This window comes from Gobio gobio (assembly GCF_949357685.1).
Source record: "Gobio gobio genome assembly, chromosome: 7".
Classification (NCBI taxonomy): domain Eukaryota; kingdom Metazoa; phylum Chordata; class Actinopteri; order Cypriniformes; family Gobionidae; genus Gobio; species Gobio gobio.
Genome location: NC_137103.1, coordinates 37,562,571 through 37,580,440, shown reverse-complemented (window position 1 = coordinate 37,580,440; position 17,870 = coordinate 37,562,571). Strand labels below are relative to the sequence as shown.

The 17,870-nt window shown below is 38.8% G+C and overlaps 3 protein-coding genes and 1 long non-coding RNA gene across 18 annotated transcripts in view; 2 read left to right on the top strand and 2 right to left on the bottom strand.

Moving 5' to 3' along the window:
- The window catches only part of piga (phosphatidylinositol glycan anchor biosynthesis, class A), an 882,343-nt gene that overhangs the window by 423,817 nt on the left and 440,656 nt on the right, over nt 1–17,870 (top strand). The window lies entirely within an intron of this gene.
- Nucleotides 1–17,870, bottom strand: part of LOC307129066 (uncharacterized protein) — a 538,951-nt gene that overhangs the window by 364,729 nt on the left and 156,352 nt on the right. The window lies entirely within an intron of this gene.
- The window catches only part of dachd (dachshund d), a 121,322-nt gene that overhangs the window by 101,998 nt on the left and 1,454 nt on the right, over nt 1–17,870 (bottom strand). The window lies entirely within an intron of this gene.
- Nucleotides 15,677–16,558, top strand: LOC307129360. The gene is made up of 3 exons (XR_013816890.1): nt 15,677–15,811; nt 16,213–16,269; nt 16,429–16,558. It is a non-coding gene; the product is annotated as an uncharacterized lncRNA (long non-coding RNA).

The following is a 17,870-nucleotide window of genomic DNA, read 5'->3' as shown; positions in this document are numbered from 1 at the left end:
GGCATGCTTTGTTTTCCATTTCATGTCACAATTTGAAAGTCTGTTATCAAGATCAAAACGCTCCTTAATCTCAGTTGGTAAAACTTGTTCCATTGCCTCACTGATTGACTTGCAGAGCACTCTAACGGCAATTGTGAAATGATGAGGTGAGGAAATAACTCAACTAGGACCAAGACTGTGGGATCGGTTTGTGGTAAAAGCATTGGGGAAGTCTACGGTAAGATGACTTGGTTGGAATGTTGCAACTCTTGCCTGTTTAACATCAACACAAATCCTACATCAAAATCAACAACAACAACAAAAAAAAATAAGTCCCAAAAAAGGGCTGTATAGTACTCAAATGCTACATAGACTGCTGTGAAACTAGCCTAGAGGTGGTCATTTTTCAACTTGCTACGCTAATTCAAACACAAACACTGAGAGAGGCCTGGGATTTCATTGTGCAAATGATCTGCGTGTAATACTTTCATAACTTCCTATGTGAAAGGAGCCCGTTGGCCAAGCAGCCAGAAAAACATTCAGGTTATCAGAATTTCTGTAGGCCATTTCTTTAATTAGCGCTCCCAATTTGCGTTCAGATAATGTCAGGATCGATTAATTTAGTCTTGGAAAGATGGCGGAAAGTTAAATAAAGTTCTCCTCGGGCTCTGCGCCGTTCCAATAGACAGAATAAATGCTTATATTGGTAGATGAAAAGATACCTGTCTGGTTTACTGCTCATTCAGACAGCAACTCAACACCACACACACACCCACACATCTGTCAAATCGAGGTTTTATGATGTAATTGCAGAAGAAGGAACCTGCATTTTTCAAACAGTTCTAACAAACGGCAAATTGCATTTATTCCGCAATGTGGATGCAGCTTCAACCGTTTCCTGTCTTTGATTTATGCGTCCAGGTCTTTCATAACTTTTAAATTCATCAAGGCAGCTTTCATTCGGAAACCGAGCGAGAACGCTTTTTCAAACACAGCCCTGCTAATTAGAATTATTGTAACTCTGACAAACCCTGGACAGAGATGCCACTTAACTGCCTTGTCAGACCCTGGACTCACAGCCTGAATACAGATTCTCCACCTGTCCGCCTTTCCGTATTGTTCAAACTTTTCCACCATACACCTATTTCCCCAGTGGGAAGCAGGTGGTATGTGGAGGTGTTTACGGAGAGAGTCTAACTGACAGCTGGCGGGAGGAGACTCAAACAGCTGCAGACGAGTGGAAAAAAAAGCAGAAGAGAGAGAGAGAGAAGGCAAACAGCTCTAATACCCTCAGGGTTGTCAACTCCAATCCCCCAACCCACAATGCTTTTAACCAAGCAAACAGAGGAAAAACTGTTGCCGTCTCAAGACATCAGAGTCTCCCACCGAACTCCCTGATCTTGGAGCGATTTTGCAGGCTTGAAATGGGGCGATCAGAGGAGCTCAAAGGAGAGAGATGGAAGTGAAAACCATCTGACCAGCTTCATTAAAGTGTTCAGTTATTGTTATGTCAAAAAAACTGTAAGTATTGTATTTACAGTATGGTGAACAGGAAACACATTTGTGTTCATTTCTCATTTCAAGGTGAAGGGCAGCATCAAAACACACCAGATCAACTTGTTTACCACTTTTGTTGGTTCTGCCAACGTTATTGGAGACCCATTCCAAATTTCCTAAGGCTGAAGGGAAGGGGGTTGGTGGTGGCGAGTGGGTGAGTGTTGTGTGAAAACCGATTGCATGCAAATAAATCACTTGCAAAGATCAAAAGACAAATCAGCGGCAAAAGACAAAAGATGCTGACGACCAGAGAACAATAGAAAATGTGAGACGTGGGGATCACAGCAGACGGCCGCAGGATCCAGCTGTAAATGAGACATGTTGTGTTTTTCTTTTGGGGTGGGGGGGTTGAACGGAGTGTGGCTAGGCAGGTGATCCTTGACAAGTTAACTGTACCATACTGGTCTACGTACATTAACCATACGTAGACCCGCGACAGTCTTGAGGCTCACACCAGTTGTACAAAATTTAGAATTGAAGAATTGCTTTTCTTTCAATGCATGCATGTGAATTTGAACTGAATTTGAACACAGAGGAAGTGAATTGGAATTGGAATGACAGGAAGAACTGCAGTTCATAGAAATTCAACAGAGATAATACAATCTGGGAAATGTAGTGTTTGTCCACAAAAGCCTAATTTATTAAACATGATCAAATATAATACAAATTTCTTTAAATAGAATTTCAAACATACTGTAAACATTTCATGCCAGCATGCAAAGTTTGTCTAGTAAAAAATACAGTTATATGAATTTATTTGAACGTCAATTCATTTAAATTTCTTACTTTCAAATTCAGACTGAAATTCTTCATCCTGTTTGCTACCTCAATTCAAAATCAAGGAAACTTAGAATTAAAAAAGTAATTCTCAAATTCTCAGATTCTGAATTGTGAACAACATTCGGGCCAGATTCACAATAATCGTGTTAAGAAATAAAAAGATAAATCAATTCGTATGAAGTTCATAAGAAAGTTTCAAATGCCAGTTCTTGAATTTTTCAAATATTTTCTTAAGAACATCTGATTTTTGCTAAGACTCGTTGACCAACTTATTGAAAAACACCTCAAAAGGCCACTGCCTGCAGATTACGTAATAAATATATTATGCATGCAAATGATTTTCATCACTTCAGAGTACTCGTACACATGGTAACACCAGCAATATGTATTTTATATATACACCGATCAGGCATAACATTATGACCTAATATTGTGTTGGTCTCCCTGTTGCTACCAAAACAGCCCTGACCTGTCGAGGCATGGACTCCACTAGACCCCTGAAGGTGTGCTGTGATATCTGGCACCAAGATGTTAGCAGCAGATCCAAGTCCTGTAAGTTGTGAGGTAGGACTTGTTTGTTCAGAACATCCCACAGATGCTCGATTGGATTGAGATCTGGGGAATTTGGAGGCCAAGTCAACACCTCAAACTCGTTGTTGTGCTCCTCAAGCCATTCCTGAACCATTTTTGCTTTGTGGCAGGGTGCATTATCCTGCTGAAAGAGGCCACAGCCACCAGGGAATACCGTTTCCATGAAAGGGTGTACATGGTCTGCAACAATGCTTAGGTAGGTGGTACATGTCAAAGTAACATCCAAATGGATGGCAGGACCCAAGGTTTCCCAGCAGAACATTGCCTAAAGTATCACACTGCCTCCGCCGGCCTGCCCTCTTCCCATAGTGCATCCTGGTGCCATGTGTTCCCCAGGTAAGCAACGCACGCACACCCGGCCATCCACGTGATGTAAAAGAAAACATGATTCATCAGACCAGGCCACCTTCTTCCATTGCTCCGTGGTCCAGTTCTGATGCTGTGGTTGGCGTTTAGGCAGTGGACAGGGATCAGCATGGGCACCAGTTTTGGAGATGCTCTGACCCAGTCGTCTAGACATCACAAATTGCCCCTTGTCAAACTCGCTCAAATCCTTACGCTTGCCCATTTTTCCTGCTAACACTTCTAACACGTCAACTTTTAGGACAACATGTTCACTTTCTACCTAATATATCCCACCCACTAACAGGTGCCGTGACAAAGAGATAATCAGTGTTATTCACTTCACCTGGTCATAATGTTAAGCCTGATCGGTGTATATATATTACTGTATTCTTCAGTTAGAAAATTAGGAGAAAATAGCAGTTAGGTGTAATTGTATTATTAAGAATATGAATTCAGCCCTGGGTTCATACACTTTTCTCTAAACAAGTAGAGAGAACTGGCAAAAGACGGTTTGCACACACATAGTAATAAATGCAGCACCAACAAATATATATTAAATTGTTTGTTTGGAATGTCTGAAAGCATATCTTCTTTGAAAACAACAGGCTAACATAAGCTAAGCAGAAATGTATGACATAGTGAACATCAGGCGCTAATCATAGCGCCATTCACAGATACCACTAGAATAAGTAACATATCACTTTTATGGGCCATGTTCCCCTGCCATTAATGGCTAGAGAAAAAGACGAGGCCATATGAGCACAACCTTGAAATGAAACGCCTGCCGTGGTTAATCATATTCGGTTGTAAATTAGCTTTAATAATACATTGACTAGCACACTTTACACACACCACTTTAAATAGTTAGCATGATGCATGCATTGCCGACAAGTGCAGGGCCAAAAAAGAGATGCAAACTAGTTTAATCAAATAGGGCTAAGACTGGGTCAGAACATTTCCCTTATAGATTTGGATAGAGGGTCAGAGACACTTTTAGGTGTCCGCTAGTGGATTTGCATGAATGTAAATTTACTCTTCTGGGTCGCAGGGTAATATAAATAGCCCTGAGTTCCTCAAGCCATCTCTATTCTAAACAGCAGTTATTCAGAACAACTGCTGCAATGGTGAAATTAAAGGGGGATTGCAGAGGGAAGGTTCCTCTTGCCACAACAAAGGAAGGAAATCCCACTTAGATTTGTACTTCTCTCTTTCTTCTACCTTTAGTGGGTATATCAGAGAACAAACAGTGCCTGAAGCTGGTAGCCACCTGCAATGTATTTCCCCACCCCACCCCCATTAAAGTCCTTCACAGAAATCAGAATTTAATAAATCACCCCGGAGTCTGACAGAGTTTATCTCAAGGGGTCGCTTTGACTCGGGAGGAGCCGCTAGACAGACAAAGCCTAGGCCGATAAGATGTGAAATTAAATACAGTTAGCAGTTTGAAACAAAGGACGGAATGTGTCACGAGCCGCTACGTAACCACCAAAAAGCTTAGTGCTGAAGAAATGGCAGAGACAGGAGGTGATTCATTTCGGTTTGCACACATTTAACCTCATTTGCATGCTTACTGTCAACATATCTCACATATATCTTGAACTCCGTTCAAGAGCTTTCATTAAGGCCTGAAGTTGACATCCTTTTTTATTGAGGAATGGCATATAAATCATGGCCGTCACACACCTGCACATCTCGATCGGAGATCTTGCTCTATCATGTTATGCTTCCTTTTAAACACATGACAGGTACGACACCAGTCATCACTTAAGGTAAGGAGAGAGTTATGGGAGCACGGTTTATCTCTGTGTGTACAGATATACTCACTTAACGTGTTGAAATACAGATTACTTACTGTGACAAATACACTACATCAACAGAGACCCAGTTAAAAGTGAAGGTTTGAATTTCTGCGCAACTAGCATCCCTAAACGGAATTACAAAAATACTGACTGTTTTCAAACAGGTTTTCCAAAATCTGCCATTGGTTGAACAAACTGTTATCCCCGCCCCAAAACTCACTCGTTGCTATGTTGACTGGTCAAGATATATTTGGCCTGTACTTAAAAGTATAATCTAAATAATCTAAGCATACTCTGCTTGTAGTTATCTTTACTCTTTTTACTTGAATAGCCTATTAAATAATTTTTTCACATAGTTTTACACTGTCTTATTGATTTATATTAAAATGCATTTATATTAAAAACTTACAAGTATACTTGCAGTATAAAACTAGTAAACTAGTAGCCTAGTTTATTGAGAGTATACTTCAAAGTGTACTTTAATAAACTAAAATAGTGACTAGTAAACTATCAGTAGGCCTACAAGTTGCAGGACAAAAGATAATGTAGCCTGTAAACTAGTTGTGTACTCAAAGTTTACTACTGTTACACTTAAAGTATACATAAGTGTTTACTCTTATACACTAAAAACTGGCCAATATAGTCCCAAGTAGTATTGAAATAGTACACTAACAAGTATACTATAAGTACATTGATATTAGTATACTTACTACATAAAGTATACCTAAAGTATACTTGAACTTTACTTACTGTATGTATACTTAATAAAATTATCTTGAAGTAGATTTCATTTTTGTAAGGATAGGGGTGAAGCCATATGCTTACTTTTTTTCTAAAAAGATTTCATATGAACCAAATTGTATGAATTCATACAAAATCGGCAACTTGCGAAATAATTACTTTTCATCATAAGATCAGGATGCTTGCTAATAGTAGTCTCTAGTGGTCTACCTTTTTTTTTATGACCAATGACACTGGATACATAGCAATCAGGGTGGGCGATATAAAGAAATTCACAATTTTGTAGCTTACATGTAAATGACAATGCATCGATTTCATAAAACTTGCACTTTGATACCCGTTTTCAAAAGTTTGTGTTTTCAGGCCCCCAAAATGCTGTCGTTGTGTAAATGAATGACCAAATATAGAACATTTCTGCAATAAAATGTATATTTATTTTACATATTTACTCAAATAAATGTAAATAATTTGAAAATCAATGTGTTCAATGAATCTTCATCTTAACATGACCAATGTCAAAATAAATACTTGCACAAGATGTCCAAATATCAAAACTTACAGTTGATGTCTATAATTATTAAATTACCAAATGTCAGCCAATACTGTATATTAGCCCTGGGAATATATATTGGTAAACCATTAGTTGTCTCAGCATATTAAGCTGGGATAGAAGAATTTTAACATAAAAAATGGCATGTTTCATCTTTAAGTTACAGAGGTTAAAAATAGGAAAAAGAAAGTTCCAACAAGACAACTGTAGGGCACATTACATGTCAACTAGTGTCCACAGCTAGCATACTAATTGTGTGTTTGTGTGCTAGCAACATACGCCCAACTCTAATGAAAGAGGTGAGTTTGAGATTTTCAATGAGCACTTTGGCCCTGTCTTTTATTAATAACACTCAAGGGTCCAGGAGGCCACGAGCAAAACGGTGGGAACGGGCTGACCCGCGGGCCACGCCTAATCTGTCCCGATTCGGTCCGCGCCACCGACGGCCTCGCTCCCTATCTGTTTCTCAAACTGATGCCTTCCTGCTGGGACGGCGTGGCTGGAGAGCTGTCAGCGTGCTGCCCTTTCTGGGGCGCTGCGCTATCTCTGCCTGCACCAGTCCGCCGTGGCCTGTTGAAAAGAGCTGTCATAGCCTCGCAAGTCTCTGACATTCCTATTGGCTTGACCCTGACCCTTTGAGAAGCGCACCTTTAATTATCCTGTCTCAAATCTCCTTCCATGGCAAAACGAATATACATATCATAGCCGTGAGCATGTGTGCTATTCTTTTAAAGTACGCATTTGAGGGCCCCACTCAAAGCAGTGCAACTCTTGGAATAATATTAGACTATTTGGAATGTGACTGTGAGACAAGCAAGAGACACAGCTGCAGAAGAGGTTCTTTTATCAAGGGAAAATTACATAATGCCCCAACAACTACGAGCTGTTTCCAGCACTACAATACTTAAAGTATAAAAACAGCACAGAAGACATAACTATGATGTATTGTTTTAGCTGCCCTCCCCAGTATCCTCCAATTAAACATCCCTGTCACTGACAGGAGCGTAAAGACACTTTTGATCCGTGTAATCAGATCTGTGAGCTTGCTTTTGTCTCACATTCCTTTTTCCGACATTTGAAAGGTCAAGAGTGAGAGGACATTTGATAACTGCAAAATCCTCATACTCCATTTTACAACCCTTAATCTGTCTTCTCGGAATCGGTAACATAGCATTTTATCTTTGGGAGGAGGGCTAAAGAGAGACTGGGAAACTGTGTCTGTTCACATTTGTTCACCATAAGGTGAAGCTTTAGGAATTCGCAGCACTGAAGACAAAAAGAGGAAAGAATCGGATAACGCTCTGACCGCAACAAAAGGTCAAGTCGCTACACAGAAATACATGCTTGCTAAAAGAGGCAAACTGCTGTACCATTAAGAATGAGTGAGATAAACTGGACTTTTTGTTTTTGTTTTTTAGGTTTCAGGGACCTGCACATTGTCGACACTGCACATGTAGCACGGCTTGGCCCAAATATTTACACAATAACACACAAACAAGAGCGCGATTTGTTCCGAATGCAGATCAAATACATGATAGGGCATTGCATTGTGTTCATTGAGAGACAATATTGACAGTTGCCAGTCCATTTTTTTTTTCGCCAGTGAAAATAATTCAAAACAAAAATAAATGGCGTTACGCGTCTCCAAGCAGCACAAAACAGCGGCATTCATTTACAAATCAGTGTTTTTGAATAATGATTCAATGAATGAACCTGTGTGAGTTTGAACGAATCAGTTGAGTGAATGTGTCAATAACACACTTATGAAGACGATAGACGGAGCTGAATTCGGAAACACATACTAGCATACTCTTACTATTAGTAGTAACCAATGTAATATTAGTAAACCTAATCAGTATGCCACCGATAGTAGTAGTAAACCGATAGTATGAGTAAAACGATGTAGAAAATCACTAAAATCCATCACTAATACTGACACTGGAACACAAAATAACTTTATATGTATATATATTTTATATATATATTTGATTATTAAAATTAACTATTAAATTACTCCAGAGGTGTTTGTATATATCTTTTAATTTAAAGAACTATAAAATAAAATAAAAATACGGTGTATGAATATTATATATACACACAATTGCATTTATATTATATATTTTATATTTATTTAACCTCATCAGAGTGATAATAATATCAACTTCCGACAAAGGAACTGACAGTCTTTTTCTGTTCCTGTTGTTGTTGTTGTTTTGTCAAGGCTTTGCTGCTCTCTGTACAGCTAACAAAACCTTCCACTGTGCTCTCAGCACCATGTTCCCTTCTCGGCAGGACAGTCTTTCCCATTAAATAAGTCCTATTCCACTTAATGGCAACCTTGGGAGATCTGTAGCGCTTGAAAGCACCGGCACTTAACACTTTGTAGTCAGAGAAAACGTTTTTTTGATCTGCTCGTGTCATTTAATCATCCGTATTCTACCGAGCTACTCAGAAACAATTTTGCAGGATATTAACTTCTGGCTAAACCCTGCTTGTGCCATTTGTGGTTCCACTCAACCAATGGTCCCGTGGGGGCCGGAGCCCTCCTCACAGCTGTAATGAGCTTTACTGAGCTGAATAAAACAGTTAATAGAAAGGTAAGATCAAAATGCATGAATCATGAAATATTAGCCAGATCCCATTGAAAATGGCTCTGGTTAAGTAGTAGTAGCTGTATGTAAGGTTGTTGGGCGGCTCTGGGAGCGCAGGAGACAGTTTAGTAGCATATTGAATGGCTATACCATACCTCCTCCATGTATAAAGTTACTTAAGTGCTCGCCTGCAGGGAGAACCATGTCAAATCGCATTGAAAATAACTTTGAGGAGCAAATTGAATGTATTAGCTTAAAGGGAGCTGATGTCTATAGGGAACGCTGACACTTAATACTGAATTATCCAAGACAAAATATATTGAGTAAAAGTAAAGTGATTCACTGTTCTTTCAAACCTCCCCCTGCCTCCCCCTCAACAGTTTCTGTTGGTGAGAAAAACTACTTATTACTTGGTTGGCAGCCACAGAATACACAGACAGGCAGTGGCGTCCCATGAAAACCATTTTTGTTCCATTACAAAAAACTAGGTCATCCTCTCATAATTGTCAATCATGCAATAAATCTTTCTGTGCCGCAAATGAATACTGCACTGGGAATGAAACAAAGCTTATTGGCATGCGATGTCAGCTTGACTTAATTCATTCTCCTTTTCAGCTGAGCCTATTCATATGTGAAGTTTACGGATATCACACTGCCTGTTCCAGAGCGGGATAATAGATGTGGACAGACACATTATGCTGGGAATGTCGTATTAGAACAGCATAAGCTGTCTGAATGGAGACACAGCTCACAACAGAGTTTAAAATGTGAGACCGGATCCACAACTAGAATAAATTATCCTTCTTTAAGACACTTTGGAAGAATGTTCTCTCTCCCGAGCACATGAATGTAAATATGTAAATGTGTGTACAGCCATGAACCTCCTCTTCAATGGCTCTGAAATTAAAACAACAAGCAGAACTTTCAAGGGAACCGTTTTCTCTGAATCATCTCTTCGTGACGTCATGTCTTAAAATAAATCCACAATCAAAATCATTAGTAACATAATCCTTTCTGGTGCAGTAAGAGCATGGGGTGGGCAAGACTTAAGCGTTTCTTAAAATGAACAGCAGTAATGCAATGACGACGAAAAATATCATGGGAAAGAAAAATCACAAAAGAGAGCTCAAAAGTTTCTAAATGAGAATAAATGCAGAAATAGAAATAGAGATTTTTCTCCTGGGAAAAAGACCCCATTAACCTCATAAGCATCTTAAATCATAGAATATCTCAAACTGTGTAGTAAAAAGTCAATACAAATTATGTGAGCTATGCAATTCACATGAATTTTACAGTTAATTAATTCAATTTAAGATCAAAGATCTCTTAGAAAGTTGAGAGAAAGTCTCCTGAGCTATGAAAGAGCCACCTCTGCTCTGAGAAATGTTTTTTTTATGGTTTGATCTGTTTCTCCAACCTGGTCTCACACAAAAAACACACAAAAAAAATGTGTATGAGATGGTCGCACAAAAACAACCCCTTACCCAAACCCTAAAACCAATGATTGTAATATGGACCCATGTGAAAGTACTACATTTTTGTACGATCTAAGTTGTACATTGATATCATGCGATTTCGCCATCTCGTACAAATTATTCCGAGTGATTGTGAGAATGTGTTTGTGCTTTTGAGTATGTAACTGTGTCTGGAATCTTTCTATCGCACAAAGGCATGAACACAATATCTGTGTCTGCCACAGCTCTGGGCTCACCATTTACCTTCTCCTGCCAGGTGTCGTCAGTTTACAAATATCTGATTGGACAGACGGGAAATGCAGTGGTACGCCTCCAGCAGACGAGTTTGGTGTCATGTCTCTCTGGAGCAAACTGTCAGTCTTTAAGAAGAGAGTAATAATAGCCGGGTACCACAGCCACTTGCTATGGAAAAAACACTTTCTTTTTTAAAGCGAGAAGCTGACATTTGAGTCTGCAGGAGAAACTCAAGCGGAGCATCATAGAAAGAGTTATCAGAATGCCTGTCTCACTGGACTTAGACAACAGCAACATGAGAAGCTCTGGGTTGCTTTCAAAGGAACAACACCTTTGTTTGCTGATAATGAAATACAGTATTGCCCATGGAGGGTTTCGGGCGGTTTAGGGATCTGTTGTTGGGGATATGCGTACTTTGTACTACAGTTATTAAAATAAATATTTCCATTTGTTTTAAATGGGCTGCATTGCAAGTTGGGATGTTTCCCCAGCAGAGAGTTGTGTGCTATGCAACGCTCATTGATGCTGGCCTTCAGTTGGCATACCACGATCGAGCTACAAGGTCTCCTAATTGTTTGCTTTGTTTTCATAAATAGGCTACTGCCGCATTTTAGAATGTTGCATATATTCAAATGCAGGACTGAACACAGTTGCGCATATTTTGAGGAATATAATCAAAACTCTTGACGCTTACATATTTACATCAATGCGATGGACGAATTAAAAGAAATACAAGCTACTGAATAAAAAATATAAAAAGAAAAGACGCTTTGGCGGGAATGAGACACAAACACATCAACAACTGCATCAATATGGGCAACATATGGTATCCTCAGCGGCAACGAGCACCGAAATTTGGCTTTTCTATTATGATTCAATTGTGCTAAATTGACTTGATAGGCTTCTGTGCGGTCCGTGAGGATTCCAGCTTCATAAGAGAGGCCTGGTGTCTCAGCTTTGTCAAAGGCCCATCGTGCTTCGAGCTCTGATAGAGTTCCATTCTATTCTCGAGTGTCATTAGCTGAGGGCCAGGTAAAGATTAGATAACAATCAGAACTTTATGAGATACCTTTAGAGGTGTTAGGAGTCTTTTGTCGCTCTGCTAAAAGAGGAATGTAAATTAGAAAAAACGTATAACTTTGTCTTTTATTTCATTCCTTTGAATTATCTGACTGAGTGGGGACTATTCAGTTGTTTTGGCGGCATATAAAAAAACATGCAAATGTATTTTTAAGGAGCAAAAAAAACTCTTAACATGCCCTGTTAAGCATATTTCATGGAGTATTCATAAATGACTAAATATATAATTTATGGCGAAATTCTGAAAGCAGTTCTATGAACGGTACTTTAATAATATAATTCATTTTTGCAGGAGAGCTTGAAGTGAATTGAATTGAGAGCTCTATTTATTTTGTCCTAGGAAAAGTGTCTCCAGCACTTCAGAGCCCTTTGTTTTCCTTTAATGGAGTTATGGTGCTCTCATTGCGCTGTAAAGTGGCGCTTGTTCTGACCTAAATGAAAACAGCCTCGAGACCTCAGCAGTCACCTGTCCTTCACCGCAGTCCAGCCAAAACCTGCTGACGGCATCTCAGAGTTTCCCCACACCTCATGACAGCGGTTCAAACTTAAATATCCAGCTTTTGCTGTCTTCTTTCAAAACCATAGAGCTCATAAAACATCCATCATGACATTCCTCCATTTTATAACAGAGTAAATATCACTCTTACAGGGTAGATTTCCCATCATTCACTTTTATCACAGTAGACTGGGACAAGAAGAGGCCATTAAGTTCAAACAACGCAGATATTTCCGTGATAGCATGAAAAAGTTTATAAAGGAGGAGATTCATCATTTGATATGATCTTGAAGACGGGGGGAAAAAACAAGAAGAGGAAATTTCTGGAATCCCATTTGAGATTGATTCCCTGAAGTATTCTTCTTTTTTTTCCCCCTCATGTCAGCTTCAACACGAAAATGAAGCCAGGGAAAATTAACTCCTGATATGGCTACGCTGAATTAGACGGTGAAAAAAAAAAAAAAAACACTTTTTAAGGATTCCGGCCTTGTCATTTTCAATTTTCTGCTCTTTGGACATGCTTGTATTCAGATTCCCGAACATCCACTCGGCATATCAATCCTAATTAGACAATCTGGGTCCGCGAAGGATGAGAGCCGAGTTATTTGCATAATTTAATCATAAATACTCAGCGATACATATTTCCGAATGCATTTGTACAATCATCTTTCTATCCTTAGGGCAAAAGTATTAATATGATTAGGCAATAATTCTTTAAAAAAGGAGGAAAATAGGAAACCAGAAAGTGCACTCTCTTTTTAAACTCCAGCTTTGGGCTATATGAAAAATTAATTAATTTCTGAGGAAAATCAATTTCTTTATGTGACCATATTAGACAGAGCCGAGCTAAGGCCTGGAATCGCTCTTCAATCAAGAAATCTCATCTGCTCCCTCTAACTTGTGTCAGTAGTGGTTAGCGTCCCTGCGTGAGCGTCAGCGGTCTGCGCACTGCTTCCTAAATATGCTGTAATGTGGTAGGGATGGTGGCTAAAGACATGCCAGGGCTCCGAGTCAGAGAGCTCATAATGCATTGCTTTTTCCACCGGCAATCTGTCTCAGGTGCGACTACGGTGGCTAGTGTCACTGTCCAGTCTCATTTCATACTGGTGGTGGTCAGAAAAAAAGAAACCTGCAGATGATTTGACACACTTACACTTGCTTGTTTGATTTGAGACTGATTGATGACTCACGCCATCACTCACGGTCACCGCAACCGGTTTTAAAATTCATAAACGTCCGCTATTCGCTCAATGAACACGATTTGTGCGTTTAAAGTGATAGTTTAACTCATGTTGTACCAAACCTGCATCACTTTCTGCTACAGAACACAAAAGAAGACTTTTTGAAAAATGTCTCAGTGCTTCTTTTTTTTTTTTGGCCAAACAATGACTTTCATTGTACGACACAAACATTCTTCCGAATACCTACTTTTATGTTCTGCAAGGGAGAAAAAAGATTTAGAACAACATTAGGGTGAGCAAATTTGGTAACACTTATTTTACTAATTTTGGACCCACTTTATATTAGGTGGCCTTAACTACTATGTACTAACATTTAAATTAATATTTTGATACAATGCACTTATTGTGTACATACATGTTTTTACAGGCACTTACATTTTAAAAAGTATCTGCATGTAATTACATCTGTAAATAATTGCTGTAGTTACATCTATAATTACACTGTTGACACTTCCCTTACACCTAACCCTACCCTTAAACTTACCCATACCACCACACCTGTCCCTAACTTTACCCGAATATCAGTTTTGCAATACAATATGAACACAATAAGAAAATTGTACTTATTTTTTTATGTAAGTACATAGTATTTAAAAAAGTGGGACCCTAATTTTTACTAATTACTCATTTTAGGGTTAAATTCTCGCTATTACCTAGTTGCGTATTAGCATGCATATTACTAGGATATTGGCTGTTTATTAGGACTTATGAAGCACATATTAATGCCTTATTCTGCATGACCATACTCTACATCCCTTAATCCTACCCAATACCTAAACTTAAACACTACAAAAACTACCTTACTAACTATTCATAAGCAGTAAAAAAGCAGATTTAGAGATAGATTGATGACAGATTTTCACTTTTGGGTCAACTATCCCTTTAATATGGAGGTCAAATGTCAAGAAGGAACTTCTGTCTGAAATGTAAAAGTGCGTGCAAATATAAGGGCTTGCTGTTTCAAATGAACCTCAATTGAATACAGAGGTATCAAATTGCTTTTATTAGTGTCACGTTCATAACAAACTCTTTTGCTGTATCCTCTTGCATTGACAACGGATGCCAAGTGCACAGTTAATTTGAACACACGTGGCTAATCCTATCAAGGAAAGCTCCAATGACTCACGGCGACGAAAAAAAAAATGTTTATCTGCTTCATTTTCAATCCATCAGCACTGATCGCAAGTGAGGAATATGGAATCATAATGTATGTTGTAAGAAAGTGCTACAATGAATCTGTGATTTTAACAAGCCTTTTAACATGCACCCCCCCCCCCCCCCCTCCAAACGCACACACACGCACATCCCCCCTCAACTCTTTCATCCTAATCAGCATCTGTCTCTCTGTTTTTTGAAGTTATTATCGCCTCAGCTCCCTCTTGGATGTGGTTGCTGGGTGACGGGTATCTTAGCACCCACTCTGACTGGGAATGATTTGAATTCGATCCAAAGATTTCCCATGAGTACCTGTAAACACATCCGTGCCTTGTCGAAAACAAATATATCAGAAGAGCACTGCAAAGAGAGCGAGAGGGGGAAAAAAAAGAGCGATAAAATCTGCCACTGTGTGTTAAGACGCACCCCTGAGTGCTAAACAAAATAATGACGCTCCTCTGTAAATATGCCAGTCTGTGTTGTACACAAACAAAAATATTTTGTAAAATGTGATGCTCTTGTGAATGAATTATAAAAGTAAAAATGTAACAAAATATGATTTCAAACATAATTAATGAATTCAAACTTGAGGGGAACACAAAGGACACCTTCTTTATTCATTTACATTTAATTAAATAAAAAAGGTAAAGTCTAAAATATGCAAGTGCATTCAGAGCTATCTATTCAACCTTCCATTGTTGACAACAACTGTCAATTAACCACCCGGGCCGTACGCAGCCTGACAAACCCTCCAATGTAACAGCTGTCTCAGCACTCACCTCCAGCCCAACCGCCCTGGTGTTTCAATAACCTTTCCTTAAGAGTTCAAATGTCACCAGGCGGCAAGAACCGCACCGTCCCACACGGACAAAATGGAAAGGAAAACAAGTAGCTGAAGTATTGCTTCTCACGGGGCAGACTCATAACTCCTATGAAAGCAGAGAGATTACAGCCCCGTATCTGTTCGGCGGCAGAAGGTGCGCATTAATCTGGGCCGAGAGTCCCCAGGAGAATGAGGGGGGGAGCCGGAGGAACACGTCCTCATGCGGAAGGGAGAACAGGGGCGAGTCTGACTCCGCTTCATGGGGAATTCTTTTAACGTGAGCAGACAAAGATGTAAGGCCGCTGTTATCCCGAAGCAAAGAGGATTATTAGCACTTCTTCAGCACTCTGGAAGCCGAGCAGCATGCTGGAAAAGTGAGCTCATGCCATTTTATTTTTTATTATCTCTTTTGCCTTTATTTGCAAGACAATGGGGATAGGATTGGAACGCATCCCAGGCCAGACTCAAACCTGACCTCTTATGCTGTCGGCATATGCACAATCCATTGCGCCACTCCTCTGTAAAGTTCTTCTCTACATACCAAAGGAACTAAATCCATATAGCAAAACAGAACATTATATCATAAACATCTAGACTGCTTTAGTTAAACAAAATAATCCTTCTTTAAAATTCTAAATAGGAGCACGAGTCACGTCCATGCAAGAGTTATGACTTAGCGTGCTGACCTTCCCCGTACAGAGAATCAAAGCAGATGTAGATACATTAAATCCACACTGTAAATAAGAGCCCGTGTGTTTGTGTTCCATCCGAGCAGATACCTTTGTCCATACAAATGATGTAATCCTCCAAATGGGAAGCAGACATGGAGGAGGTGATTGATTTCAGCATAACACCGGCAGTACCAGGTGCTTTCAGAGACAATTACAGGCCTCTCTATGCAGCAGTAATAGGCCAGCACTTTAGCGTCATTAAAGCAATGTGTAGCACTGCATTATCCTTTAACCCCATCACTGACCACTCTCTTTCCCAGCCCCGGAGTTCAAACCACACACTCCATCACCTCAGGACCCTGGGACAGGGTGGCACGAGGAGGAGGGGAGCCGGACTGAAAGCAAGCACAGGCCCAGAAGGAGCTCGCTCAGACAGCATGGGAAAGACTGTGAGCAGACTGCTCCATTAGCACTGCTGCTGGACGAACACACACCGCACTTGACATACAGATAAATGGGAATATTTACATCATGCATTTTTAGACAATCATGTATAATAACTGTTTTAAATCAAGTGTATGAAATAAAAAAGAATGCAATGCATTTGGTGTTAATCTGCAGTAGTAATTATGACTAGCATTAAGAAGTCCAATATATGTGGATCACAAGAAAGAGAAAAAAAATATATCATTAATGATTGCACATTATAATTATATATATATTTTGCAAAAAACTTGTGATGGTATAATGTGTGATTTAACAAAAGAGTTTTTAATCCGCACTCACACTGAGTAAAAGTAGCACTTGTCCAAAACAGAAAATCATATTATGAGTGTGTTTTATGTTATTTATATATTTTAATGCTATGTTTGTGAGAAACAATATTGTGTTAAAATAGTTAATATGATATCACTGGACATTCAGATCTAAAAGGATTGATATTAACATTATTAAGATTATGCACTTGCGTGATCCACAATATATTATATATATATATTTTATATATATATATATATATATATATATATATATATATATATATATATATATATATATATATATATATATATATATATATATATTAATTATAAAGCGATTCTCATAAAAAAAAGTTGTGATTAAATGTTCAGCTTTTATAGCACTGAAATTACTCATTAAAAAATGTCTGAAATTGTACAACACTCAGGCTCGAATTGCTGCATGCAAGGTGTTTTTATGTTTTCATTTCAGATGAGCTGTCAACACCTTGACATTTTTAAATTAGCTTACTTTTTCTAGTAATTATTGGGCCCATTCACTTGATCACTAAAGGGTGACATTAAAGTTTCAGGGCGAATTATTCACCGATGTTACAAGCAGTAATTGTTTCCTGTGTGATTTTGTACCTTCAAGCACTGTATCACTCCTGCCATTAAGTATACAAGCACTTATTGACTATGATTTGATTTTTCCCCAGAGGAAGAAAAGAGCAGAACGAAATGTCTGCCTGTAAATACAACTAATAAGAGAGAGCATCTATTATAATAATTCTGACAAACATGCTCATTTAAATCTGCTCAAATAACACAAAACCAAATAATATTTCCTCTTATGCTCAAAAGGAGCTCAATATTGCTTTCAACATGCACAAATGCAGGGTGACTTGAAATAAATAAATAAAAATCACATTTGTTCGTAGAAAAATACATAACGAGAAAAAAGCTCTAATGCACTGTACATACACTTGTACATGATTTCCACAAAACATGTTTGAGCCAACTGT